This window comes from Mizuhopecten yessoensis, unplaced genomic scaffold (assembly GCF_002113885.1).
Source record: "Mizuhopecten yessoensis strain PY_sf001 unplaced genomic scaffold, ASM211388v2 scaffold4627, whole genome shotgun sequence".
Taxonomy (NCBI): Eukaryota; Metazoa; Mollusca; class Bivalvia; order Pectinida; family Pectinidae; genus Mizuhopecten; species Mizuhopecten yessoensis.
Genome location: NW_018405641.1, coordinates 63,502 through 78,276, shown reverse-complemented (window position 1 = coordinate 78,276; position 14,775 = coordinate 63,502). Strand labels below are relative to the sequence as shown.

General features: G+C 37.7%; 1 protein-coding gene across 3 annotated transcripts in view; it reads right to left on the bottom strand.

Annotated features, from left to right (window-relative positions):
- The window catches only part of LOC110449503 (glycine receptor subunit alpha-2-like), a 68,977-nt gene that overhangs the window by 27,462 nt on the left and 26,740 nt on the right, over positions 1–14,775 (bottom strand). Inside the window, exon 1 of one of the 3 annotated variants that reach the window (XM_021496409.1) lies at positions 1,030–1,094. The exons of the other annotated variants lie outside the window; for them this stretch is intronic. The gene's annotated coding sequence lies outside the window, so the exon portion shown is untranslated. Of the gene's footprint in view, positions 1–1,029; positions 1,095–14,775 lie in introns of those variants that run through there. 3 annotated transcript variants of the gene reach the window in all.

Below are 14,775 nucleotides of genomic sequence, written 5' to 3'. Positions count from 1 at the left end.
ATTGACCGAACCATCTACAGCAACGACCATATCTAAAACGACTGAGTGTTCTCGGCTTTAATTCAATTATAGGGTAGGTGTGAAATGATACACGGAGCAGTAGCTTGCCGGTGTTTGCCGTATAGGGCAGTATAGTCATGATGTGCATGACATGGGCAAACACAATTGTACTTAGCATGATGGTAGTCCTAGCGACTGCCGTTATAATGAAAACGTAGACGCAAAATGACATGTTTGTTGAAATTTCAGATATCGCTTTGTTGGTAGATATTCAGGGTAGGACCTGACTTCAACTCGGTTTTGATATGAAAAGAAGGACAGAAGAGGAGATGGGGCAGTGTTTAAACCTAATACTACCAAGTGTGAAGCACAGCGACGTTTAATGGTAAAGACTACAAAACGTGCGATACTAAATATACACGAATAAAAACAGTTGCATAAGCAATATAATGATATTTCCATCGAAACAAATTTTTGCATTACATGAAATATCAGGCGGTAAATGTATTTAATCTAAATATTATTTGAAAACTAGTCATTAAATGTTTGATATTTGCAACAATGTGGTTTTAAATGCACATATCCAAAATGTTCCGCGCCATACTCCGCTCAGCGACGTTACCACTCCCTCTGATTCGAACCGAAGTAAGCAAAATGTTATCTATTAACAATCGCTTCTCGCCGTAAAACAAAGTTTTCCAGTCCTCATCTTTTATCCTAGATGCAGTCAGTTTTCATTGTTTTGGGTTAATTGTAAAATGCTACGCACTGAATGCCGAAACGATTTGATATTTGAATTATTTTTGAGTAGATGCAAATATTTTTTCCGTTTTAGAAATGGTGTAAACTATAACATTATGTTGTTGTAAAATGTGTCATTACTTTCTTGAAGTCGTTCCATGATATACCAGTTTGGGATAGGCGTAAAACGTTACGCTGTTTGAAGGAATTTATAGGATGAATAAGAAAACAATGAAAAGGCGGTGTAAATGCGCGAAACAACACATAACACATTTCGTAAAAACAAACCTAACGTGTTGAAAACCTGCTGTTCCAGTCTGTCATTGTTTACGGCGAAGAAGCTAGGAATTGACATCACGCCCCGGTTATAACAATAGTCCGCAGGTCTGAGGCACATGAAGACTCACCGCCTGCTGACTCGTTACCGTAATCTGTTTACACTTGTCTATCCGATCAATGGAACCTCGTGTGGAGGATTCTACCTTGTACACGTGTTGCTTTACCCTTCCGTCGTACGGCTGTGTCCCCGTTAATATTGCGAGACATTCTTTCTAATCGCGCGAGGATCATTTCGTAAAGGGTTTGGATTCATTCCTGTTGATATATATGCTGAATATCGGTTCCCATAACGTTTATTGCTGTTTACGGCCCCATGTCTTCGCAGCCCATTAGCTCTACCGTAAATCTTACAAGTTTGGATAAAGATAAATAATAATATGCTTTGTACTTGTCCAAAACCGCTAAGAAATATGCTTTTGATAGCATGAAACACGCCAACCAGAGATTCTAATAACTATAAATCGTACGCCTAAAGTATACGAGATAGTTGCCTGTTTGTAAAACACGTCTCCACGATAGGGTGAGCATGTCCTCCCTGATTTATAGGCGCTATTGTCGCCAAGACTTGCTTGCTTGCTTTTTAAGCAAAGGAATTGTATGTGCCATTTTGACAACATAACTAGTAAAACTGATCAGACTCGTGAAGAATAAAAAAGGATTTATTGATATATCGTCTACTGGTGTATAATTTGCAATATGGCACTGTTCACGATGTGCAGGTCTGTAGCTGTCTTAATTCAACTACACTTCTAGTACTAATATATTAATATCATTACATAACCGTACATTCAAGGTCGCAGTCCTACACAAAATCAAGATCAGCAAAAAATATTAATTAGCAATATTTCTAACTGTTATAAATCCTATTGGACTTGTTCGAATGCAGTTTCGGAATTAATAACAGAATCTTGGGGTGATTATGTCAGAGACTTAATTGAATTTTGGCTCACAATAATCTCGCTACAAATTTGATGAATCTCTGAAAGTTCAATTACGTTCTAATCACTTCAATTCTATCATGGTCCACAGTACTGGTATCAATTTTACAGCCGATGTGCCAACCGCACGATTGAAATATGTATAGAAGATTGTATACAGAGAGTATGATCAAATAATTCGATACCAAATGCTCCAATTTCTGCCTAGTATACAGGTAAAAGGCACGTCATCAAGTCTTTGACAGATATATAGGGCTTAATCTGCTACGTTCATTTAGAGGATGTTCATAAGAAATGAAGCATTACCAGGGCATGGCTTCACATTTACCTGAGCATATTCATACCTTATATCAAAAAGTGATATTATATACAATCTTCAGTATCCTTACTGTAAATGGACTGGAGCACCTTTTGTAGTATTTACGGTACGCGTTCTGTATGTCGCTGGCTGAGACGTTATATCCGGGAGAGATTACCGACGCATGCGATGATGCTTGTCTGTGTTATTAGCTCACCTGCCCGAAGGGCAAGTGAGCTTATGCCGTACAGCGGCGTCCGTCGTTCGTCGTCCGTCCGTCGTGCGGCGTCAATTTTTCCCTTTTAAAGCCTTTATCTCCTGAACGACTGATTGGTTTTTAATTAAATTTGATATGAAGCATCATTGGGACCAGGGGCTCAATGTATTCATGAAATAAGGATGTGGCCCCCTAGGGAGTTTGGTAAGGGGCCAAAAAGGGGAAAATTTAGAAACAAAATAAAAAAACTTCTTCCCCATTTCCAGAAATGCACACCCCTTCCCGTTTGTTCCTGGGTAGAAGGTGAAGTTTAGTATAGTTTATATAAGAAATAAACATAATAGGCCATATCTTCCATTGTTTTGAACGGANGGGGGGGGGGGGGGGGGTAGGATTTCAAAAATATTGTTCTTTAGTTATAGAAATGCTAGGATCAAATACTACCCTTAGCTGTAATGGCATTTGGGTGGTTTATAAAATTTGTGATTTTCATGTCTCTCAGGGCCCCCGTTTGCCCCTGAGGAGGGGTGAAATTTAGTATAGTTTATATAGGAAATATACATAATGGACCATATCTTCCAATGTTTTGAACGGAGTTTGTTCATATTTGACAGAAATACTTGTTAGGGGAGGAAGGTCTGCTGGTATACTTTTTGTGACCCTGACCCCCTAGGGGGCTGGGTTTGGGGTGAAAAAGGAGGCGAATTTCAAAAATCTTCTGCTGTTCCAGAAATGCTAGTATCAAATACTACTCATAGTTGTAAAGGCCTTCGAGTGGTTTATATACTTTGTGATTTTCATTTGCCCCAGGTCCCTCGTTGGTCTTTGCGGAGGGGTAACATTTGGTATTGTTTATATAGACAATTCGACAAATTAACAGCCATCACATACTTTTAATCTCCAACGCAACTAATGTGCTAGTAATAGTAACAACCTTAAGTCTTTATGAGTTATAAAGTCTCCATAGTAACGCTTTCAAGTTCTTACCCTACATGTCTGAAGTGGTTACAAATTGGCATTACAGAGCAAATGTAAATATTGTGCCATGATTGCTTAAACAACCAGGTGAGCGATACAGGCCCCCTGGGCCTCTTGTGTTTGTTTATAGTTTCCCGATTAATGGTGTTGGACCTATTTAATGCCTTGTTTCATTTTATCACATTTTAATTGTTGGTTTCACTGTTTTCTATTTTAACTCACCGCTCATTTTAAAGAGGTTTGATACTGTGCAATAACAGTCCTTCAATATCTAAGGTTCGTTTAAACAGTTTCGTTAAGGTTTGCCACATTACTGAAAGATTTGAACTCGATATTAACAAAACCTGACAGATACTTCACAACATACATTTGCGAAACATAAGTATTTACGAGATAACCCTTTCCCGCGGCATGGTATAAATCATACATGTAGATTTGAAGAAGCTGGGCTGTCGAACACGAGTGGGTACAAGGCAAGTCCACCTCTCTCCTCTTCATGCCATGTTTCATTTCTGTTTTATAAAACATGCATGTAAATCTCTTCATCTTAACCGTGTATCTGAACGAGAAGTGGGAGCGAGATGTCTGATACAGACGTCTGATTTGACAGCGCCTATTGTTGCGGCGCCCGAGTCCCTGATCTAACATATCCAAGCTAGCTTATTAAAGACGCATTGGACTCGTCGTGTTCGATATGTAGGTTTGAGTAGAGAATCTGAACTAGATAGGGCCTGTGCGTCCTCGATTATTACAGGGTGGTTTATCGTAAATATAAATATGTGAGTATATTAAGATATGATAGAGAGAAAGGTGTTTACATCATTGCTTTAATAATGCAGAAAGTATGTGCAAGACGGGTCATGGCTCAAAAATAATTATGCTTAATTTAATGTTAGTATGCTCTCTCAAACGTGAGTATGCTCACTCAGAGGTGGTAATTCTACCTCATATATGATTAGGAACGACCATAAGTGGAAATACTCAAAGGTGATAATTCTCACTCATAAATGGTAAGTAATGCTTACTCAAAAGCTATTACACTAATTCAGAAGAAGAATTTAAGCTCATGGGAGATTAATGCTCCCTTTAATCATTAACATTAAAGTCTCTGTACGATCACGATCACGCAATGGCTAGTATGCTCTGCATCATATATCCATGTTCATCTTAAGACTGATAAGAGCACAGATATTTATATACATTTATATTTCTGTTTAAAATTGCCGTTACACATATAGCAATCAAAGAGGGCACACTGCGGGTAAAGGACAATAGAGTAGTGACAGACCAGGGCAGATTATATAACAAGTCCATATAGTGTTCGTTACTGGTTAAACACATGTAGTTGAAGTCGTTTGACGATATCATTGGCGATGGTGTCATTCAAGAGTCGTTTCATAGTGCAATCTCAAGGAAAACTCACATTTTATACAGAGCAGTACACCGAAATATAAAAAAAAAAACATCACCCGGATACATCATTCTGACAATCGCTTAAGGAAAGAGTGGTGACGAGAGAAGACATTCGAATCATAAAGTTTTGTGAGTCAAAATTCTGCATGGATATTAACGCGTCCTCGTACCCTTACAGCAGACAAACTCTTTTCTATAGTTACCAAATACGAACAGTAGAAAATGTTAAACAAGTCTAGAAATGTGAGAAAATCACTTACTAAAACCAAACGTTACAGAAACGCCAGAATAAATCAGACAATAGAGAAACGTCAGACAAAAACAGGCTGTAGAGAAACGCCAAACTAAACCAGAGACTAAAGAAACACCATATTAAACTAGAAGTCTGAGAAACCCTCAACCAACAGGAAACTTAAGGAAAAGCATCCATAGAACCTTAAATTAAAGTCTGCAGGATGAAAGCATTTTAAAACAATACGTATGGATTTATAAAAATACAGCTTTAAGTTCTCTTTGGACACAAAAAGGTAGGAATTTGTCAAAAAGGTTCGAAGAAATTGAATATCAGAAATGTTAAAGAGATGGCGCTAGCACAAATGTGATTTGTTGTATGTACATGCAACACTTTGCTTTAGATAAACACTTCAATACGTAGAAATGTAAGCGTTAAAACGCAATTACATTGCCCTGTACAAAAGGAAAGTGACCCTAAGGAAGCACCCAGTAATCAAAAACTCAGAAAAACGAGTGTGGGTTATTCAATTCGCACGGTCCATGCACGTGTTTCCCGGTTTTTTGCTTGCGTCTATTTTACCATCTGTCGCCGTGCAATCATTGACCTCTGAAACTTGACTTTAATGCGTTGTTAAACATGGGGGAACAGAAGGAAGGAGAGGTGTAAGGAGAAAACACCTCACGCGCTTCTCACACACCGGCACGCGCGTTCACCACCGGTAACACCAAGGAATACAAATAGGAACATTCCTGAATGTGTTAATTAAGAACACATCTTCGCCGTGCGCAGCGCATAGGAAAGGAATTAGCAGCTATTTTATACACTATTTTGCCGAACATTACATTGAAGAGACTATGGTAAAACACACACCCTGCATCTGCTTGTAGCAGTGTGTCGACCCACAAAAAAAGTTAATAGCAATGAATCAATATATGAGAACCAGATTGGATACCGCCTGCTACCTTAGCCCACTGAACCTGTAAACCTAGGATCTCGTGCATTGCGCGAGGTACCATATATATTTATATATATACGGAGTGGGGGTTATGTACGAAATCTTGATCGAAATAGATAATAATAGTTTATCTTAAGTGTTAGTCTGTTCATAAAAATACAATGTGGCCATAACCATAATCCTTGGCGAGATGTGGGGTTAGTCATGGGTTGAAACTACTCAAGTTACATCGATGCCTGAAATTCTGAATAGCTTCGGTTTCAAACCTACAGATTTAACTTGCGTGAAAAGCCATAACTTTTGTAAAAATCATCCAGCATAAATCTTGCAGCCTATCAGGTTAAAACAGTGCCTTCTCTAGGGAACCAAGCTAGCCCCGACCAACCAATTTAGACACAGTGCAGAGTTCGTGTTCTCATGCGAGAACCGTTTTAACGTTTTTGAGTTTAATCAATACCGGTCATAGAGTTTTGAGTGTAATAACAACGCCAAATGTCTGGTTGGTAACTTGTTTTATTTTCAAACTGTCGCGTTAACTGTTAAAAACTAATAGCTGCGTCAGACTGGCTTGCTTTTGACTTTACTGTTTGAGGTTTTCCAACATGGTTCGGGCTTTTTAAATGACACGTAAAGATAACGATGAGAAAAATTTCCTCAACTTCTCTCCTTTCCCGGATTAATTAGCGGTGCTGTCGGTACTGACAGGATGCCACTGGCCTTTGGTACGGGGTATTCTTTAAATTCATCTGTAGACAGATGCATGATGAGTGTCCACAACACACTGCGGGTCTGCGCGCCGTCGGATGTCACGATCGATCTGAGAGACGCGGTATCGTTAGCCTGTAGTCTTTGAATGAAGATTCCACGGAATGCCAACAATACATGAATAAGTTAGGCACCAGGACGCGTTATGACGTGAGTTTGGCAACCAACGTTAAGTACTGTATGCAGCTGTCTGCATCAAAAATCGTTTGAGAAGGTTTAAATAGAAAAAGGTCCTTAAGATTGAGTCGCAAAGACCGACCGAAAAATGAATATGATAAATGTATATGGGAGGTAGAAAAAAAGGCGGAAGTGGAAAAGAGTAAGAGACAGCATGTGATCATGCGAGGGAGCATATACTTGTTTTCAGCGGCGTTGAAGGATCGTTGCCTCTTCACAAAGGGGTCCGCTCTCATTCCGATTGCGCAAACAGAGTCTATATTGAGATTCATATCTGAGGACAACTTAAAAAAACTTTCAATCATTGAACAAACGTACCACATGAAACAATGTCATATGTGTGACAAATTCTTTTATTACACACTTGATTTTGATGCATGCGTTTTTCTTACATTTATGTTGTATACTGTTATTATGCTCAACAAACTCTGTTGTGTTACACATAAGGTTAAGATATATAACAGACATAATAATGTGACACATTGTAACTAGAATTTATTCTGCCCCGGTTTGCATGAAAATCGTAAATCGTAAAACTTATCTGTTGTATGCAAAGTTTGAAAATTGCAGTGTTATAAAGAGCTTAATATGCGCCTTTTTCTTTACTCTTTTGTTTTCGCCCAAGTGGGATAGGCAATGGGTTGTTCCCTTCCCGGAACATACCTAAGTCCTTGAAATGGTAGTTGGTATTCTCTGCTAAACGTTCAGCGTTTTTGGTGATGACAACAACTAGTTCATCAGTTGTCAAAATAATGTGACCGGGCGGAATGCTGTGCTGGATTCTTATGGCATAATATTTCATTGAGATAGCACTAAAATATCGGCATCACATCTGCACTATCACAAGGAGGCAAACACAATCTTATAGGTCCCAAATAGACGAATTGGCCGTACAGTACGTTTTATGATGCAGTGATTTATTTTTATTTTTTATACATCAACATACTAAACTTTCAAATAGGTATTACCTTGTTTGCATTTTTAGTGATAATATAAAAACCAACACGTTTCAGTCATAGGATTGTGATATTAAAAAAACGGATCTTATGAATAACGTTTTTCGTCCGTAAGCTATTTGTTAATTTACACTTAAAAAATAACCAAATGATCCTTATGAACGATAATCGTTTTCGGTCGATTTCGCACAGTGTTGTTTTCGCGTTTACTTATACAAATACAACATCTCGCAGTATTTCACTCCTGCTGTTCTGTGATCGAGAAAATAATACAGATGGTGTTACCCACTGCATGTATCTTAAGAGTCGACAAATGTTGGTACCCCTTGCAGAATTTTTTATTCCTTAGCGTCTCGCTTGGTAATACCTTAATTTGGCGATAATGTTGAGCGTTCGCCCAAGTGGGGTAGGCAATGGGTTGTCCCCAGGCCGGACCATATCTTAGTTCTTAAAAATTGGTAGTTGGTATTTCTGGCTTAACGCTCAGCATGTTGGACAATGGCAACAACTTGTTACTATAACGTAACCGGGCGGACTGCTGTGCTAGGTGCCTTCGGCATGGTATTTTAGTGAGGTAGCACTCTAAAGTTGGCATCATATCTGCACTATCAAAAGGCAATCAGCAAGCATACCCTACCTCCAAAAATGCATACACAACACACATGGAGGCACGTCCTTAGTCCTTAAATTACATTAGCTGTTGATAGGACATTAAACCATGTAAAACCAACCTGCAGTACAAAAAAGGCAGTTTTGCTTTAGCTGGGTAGGCAATAGTAATTTTGATATAAATGTTTGCTTTTGTGTTAAAGTTGTTCGCGGTAATTTCTTGTATGTACATTCACTTTTACAGTGAAAAGCGTGACGAAAACACTGTCGTAAAAGTACCCTGTTCACAGTCATGCTTTATCATTTAACAGTAAAAACTAATTCAACTACTTGTTTGATTTGAACAGATGAAATGTTTCCGAGACTGCGATATGACGATGTCGTCTGCTGAACAGGTGCAATGTTAACAGAACATTTGAATAACAATTGAGCGTCGCTGCCTGCCAATATCACAGTTTGTTAAGCAATAGTCAAAAATATTGACCGGACAATTGTTTTAACTGTGATCAGTTTGTTATGCTTTTATGGTGTTTTTCTTAGAAAATTGTCGAAATATTTTAGCAGGTATTTCTGCAAAGATTAAGCTAAAGAATATTGAAAGCGGTTGAGATAAAATCATATTCTCATCGAGTTGAGCTTTCTCTGATTACCCTTCATCGTAAAATTCAATTAGATTTATCATAGTTATTGTAATGGTATTTTTAGGAATCTGCCATGACCGACATTTTTCACTTTTTCTAGTCATCATGAGGATATAATTCCTGTTACATGAAGAGTGCGCACGCGCGACGGTTCTGGTAGAAGTTAGTAGCTAATTGGGAAATGAAACTCGTTAATAGGGAAACACAATAAATCTAACGACGGTTTAAATTCAGTCAGATTGGCTTGATTCTGTTTGATCCGGATAATTAATGTTGATAATAATACGTCTTCGGGAAATAAAAGTCAAACTCTGACAGGCGTTCGGCATATTAACTATCACAAAGTTCGGCATAATAACTATCATGAACATGTGGAACTATGCTAAACATTTCAATCACGATACACCATACGTTTTATTGTACGTCAAACGGCAATGTACTTCCGCATGCCATACTGTAGCTGGAATCTAAAATATACATCCGAGGAAATATATAGTCCACTTTATAAGATGATCGCAGGTCAAATTCAGAAGTTTGCGTGCCACTTTACGGCATCAATGACTCATTTATAGCATCATATTTCTGTTTTAATCTAACGAGTCATTTAATGAACAATATGACTGTTAAACACTAATTGATATTGATTACACCAGTGTTAACCGATCGATAAACAAATTGTTGATAATCAAGAACGAGATTCTTTAATATATATTAAACACAAAAACTGGTTTTATTAAATCAAAGTGACTGTTATCAATTATGTTTGATTCTGTTTCTCTGTCACGGGTAGTACAGTGCTTTCTGCAAAGCCCAGAAACTGGGGTTTACGATAAATCTGTTTCACTCACATTTTAGAGTTCATTACCAAGAGACTTGTTCGTCCAAAATTTAATCCCGATGGTTCGAACAACCTTATTCTATCCCACATCAGGGAAAGAACAGTTTCTTGCAAACCATCCAATACAAATAATAATAAGCTGTTCTACTGTTAGCATGTTTGTAAAATGTGCGCAAATTAATTTATGTGAAAAAGTAAATGAGGTCCAATGCAAGACAAAATAGTCCCATGAACAAGGGCAATAATTAACGTCAACGATGTTTCCTTTATAACAGCTGAGTCTGAACCAAACACTGACGACCATTATGTGTACGTCCACCCCGGAGTGTATTTGACAGGACATACGAGATGTCATCAAAACAAAAGTTAATTCCCTTTACGAAAAAGAAACGTGGTACCGTACTAACCTGCACTTGCAGGCAATCTTCCTATCCAGCACTTCAGAAAAAAGCAGATATGTCTGTCAGGTATGCAGGAAATAGATACTGTGTCGACATTTAAAATGACAATCGAATCAGAAGTGAAAAAATAGTTTAATTTAATCTGTCAAGAAAATCAGTAACATCAGACCTACTAAATTCCAATACCAACCATAACATTTAATTTGGTTACACTTTTACCTGACTGTTGATCTAAGTCACAGACAACTATAAAATATCCCGTCATCTACATGTATCGATTATGCTCCAACACTGTTGAACTGTCAAGGAATGTAACAAGAGGCCCATGCGCCTTAACGGTCACCTGAGTTATATAAAAACTGATGTTATCGATGTTGCCAAATGACAAAGAAATAATTTTGTAACAAAAGTAACTTGAACTACATGTAATGCAAAAGTAGTGTGAACAATCTGTGTAGTATATATATTATGTACAAATAGTGGTTTTGTCAGTCAGCTGACTTCAGCTCAGTGGTAGAGCGTTGGCCTCAGGAACCTGGGGTCGTGGGTTACCTAAAACTAAAAGTATAATTTTCCTATGTAAAGGTTCACCCCCTCCCAAAGGACAAACCTGGAGCATGGGGCTTACGAATTTCACAATTTTGATAAAGCAACGTAAGACCCTTCCATTTATGAAGAGTGTTTGTTTCCATCATATATCTGGGTCTTGGCCAGGGTCAAAATCTTGAAAGTATCAAACTGTCATATCTCATGGTTATAATTTCAATCAAGTTTATAATATTTCTAATTGAAAAATGAACAAAATATACCCAAAAGTGTCAATTTCTTATACGAACTGTAGTAAATTTAACCCCCTGCAAAGGGGCTCAAGTGAAGCCTGGGGGTCATGAAATTCATTATTTTCATAAAGCATCCGAAGACCTCTCCATCTATGTAGATTTTTTGTTTCCAGCATATCTGAGTCTGGAGAAGAATTCCAAGATGGCTATAGCCCAAACTGTCATATTATCAAACTGTCATTTCGAAGTTATAATGTCTATCAAGGTTCAATGATTTCCAACTGAAAATGAACCAAATATACCCAAAAGTATCATTTTTCTATACAACTATAATAAGCTTTACATCATCCCCAGGGATAAAGCGCTTTAAGATCTTTCCTTCAATGTAGATTACTTGTTTCCAGCATATCTGGGTCTGGATAAGATTTTTTAATCTAAGCCAATTTGACCCCTTTTGCTTTTGGCCCCGCCCCTCAGTCCTTGGGGGCTGGCCCGGGCCCAAACTGTCAAAGTATCAAACCGTCGTTTCATAGTTATAATGTCTGTCAAGTTTGAATAATTTCCAATGAAAATGAACCAAACATACCCAAAAGTATCATTTTCCGATATAAACTATAGTAAACGTTGCCCCACCCACCCACCCACCTAGGGGCAAACATGGAGTCTGGGGGTCATGAAATTCACAACTTTGATAAAGTACCTCAAGACCCTTCCACTATGACGAGTATTGGTTTCAAGCCTATCTCAGTCTGGAGAAGATGACTGTTGAAATTTCTGGCTATATGACCCCATTTGGACTCCGCCCCTCAGCCCCTGGGGATGAGACTGGGTTAAAAAGTAAAAGTAGCAAATGTTCATCTCATGGTTATAGTGTTAATCAAGTTTGAATGATACCAGTGGAAAATGAACAAAATATACCCAAAAGATGATTTTTCCTACATAAACTATAGTAAATTCACCCCTCCCAAGTAGCAAACGTGAAGCTCGAGGGTCTTGAATTTCGCACTTTTGATAAATTATCTAAAGAACCTTCCATCTATGAAGAGTATTGGCTACCAGCATATCTGGGTCTGGAGAAGAAGGTTTTTTAATTTGAGCCAATATGAACACTTTTAGCCCCGCCTCTCAGAACCCATCGGGGTTAAAACCATATAATTCACAGTTTTGGTGCATATTTGACCCAGTAAGGTTCCTGCAAAATTTTATTGAAATAGGATAAGCCTATATCTTTCTAGAATGATGTTGTATCTTTATTGGTATGGATTCTACGAACTGAACAACACATTTCGATTGTATCTAGTTCTGAAGCTGTACAGAGAAGAACAGTCTATGTTTAACGTTGCAGATATGTAGTCTATGGACAATTTTAATGACCGCCATCAGGATCTCATAGGGAAATTTGACATCTCATTATGTGATATGAAGGTCGATGTTTTTATTATGCTAATTAGTGTGCCATGTGGATGTGCTTTTACTATCTGAACTCTCGATGTAAGAATGTGACATTAGTTGGTTTTGACCCAGATTTACGTGCCGGATATCGTCGATGACGCATAAGACGCTAACCCTTCCGGAGCACCTGGTCCTATTCTCCTTTTAGTTCTTCAAACCTCTATGCAGATCTTTCCTCTGATCATGTTTTCTTCTGAGTCTTATATAATTTGAGTTCTAAGCATGGTTTTGATGACACTTCGGTCTTCTGTTTTTTACGTCTAAACGGGCATTCCTTATTCTATATTTATATTTAAAAATCTATTCCAGACCGCTTTCAGTGTTAGGTTTGTTTCTATTGTCCAGTCTTGCAATGTCAATACAAAACACGTCAAACTATATTTGATGGAACGTTTTATTCGTTATATTAGATTTCTAGTTATGACGACATATCCCTTATTTTGTCTACATCGTGATTAAATCTAGGAAAAGCCATTAATGGTTTTTTTTCTAAACATGCATCGATATTCATTCTGATTTAGTTTGTACAGCATAGACATCCCTACTTTCCAAAGAAATGTTGTGAGCTGCAAATATAAACCAATTTACGTGCGAACCTGCAATATTGATAAGAAGAAATATTGAGATTATTTTCTAGATATAGTCGCAAGAGTTATTAGAGTCGACATTATCTAGCTAGTCTTACTAGAGGTATATGCCGGTTTTTTTATCTGCATGGCGTCTGCATAGACGAAACCTATCTCGAGTGTGTAGGTATGGGACTCGCCCGCCAGATGATAAAACAGTCCTGCTTTGAGTGAATACACGTTATGGTGAAACTGCATCTAAAGCTTCCTCCGTCATCACAGAACTATTGACATGGCAACCAATTCACTGGTAACATCAAAACTTGAGAATAAAGATGTGACTATAAATATCAGATAAATATTTCATATTACACTTATCTGCAAATTAATAATAAAATAGTCCGATAAAGTCTTTTTAAATCTCGTGCCTGCGTCATGCACGTGAGTGGGTCACAGCACGCGCTGTGATTAAGGTGTCGGATGGCATTTAGACGATATCTGCAGTGGGTATTTGAATCACACATTTACTATTAGAATATGTGTTACGTATCAACTGAGCCATGGGGCGTCTGTCGTAATGTAGCTCCAAAATTAATGACCTGTGACCTCTTCTCACCGCAAAAATCGACTGTGATACATGTTTTCTTTTACGTTATTTCCCTAAAAAGATTCTTGAACACTTTAGAGAAATAGAAATGTTCCAAAGGATATTTGTACACCAATGGTCAAGCAAGACAATTATCAAGGTTAAAGATTTATATGTATCTGTGATATGTTTGCACTGTTCTGGATACATGCGGCGTCGTGTTATACATAAGTAGCTATTTGAAAATTGTATTTGTAATTTTCGTAATTACTCAGTTAATGCTTAGGTTGTACAGTGTCGAAAAAAGGGAACTTACCAACTCAAAATATTGTCATGAAATTATGACACAAATATATGAAGAACTATTACGCTTGAGTGTGTTTTATTCTATCGGAACCTGTCAGAGTCTTTCCGTCATACTGTGAAATTAAACGGAGACCAATCATGGCGCGACGTCAAATTCAAGCGGAAGTTCCCGAATGGTTTCCGATTGACGTTTGTCGTCTGCAGGAATTGGTAACCATAGAAACACCACAAAAACACTGTTCTACAATTAGATGAAACAGCTTGTTCAAGATTTGTTATAGCGCAGAAGTAACCATCAAGAAAAAAATAGTACTTTTTGAGTAAGAATGGTAGTATTGAAATGTTTATATTGAGCATATATGCAACACTTACATATATAGACTTCCTTGTACACGCTCTTCTTTTTTACCATCAACATTATTTTCTTGGAACGGGTTAGACGTGGAAACAAGATCTTCTTCTTCGCTTTTTATTTTAAATCTGCTATTTCATATCCAGATGATCAAAAAGCACCATTCTTCTACAGTTTTGGAGAGAGAAAATTTAATATATTACATACAAAGTTGAGGTACAAATGTAGTCCGT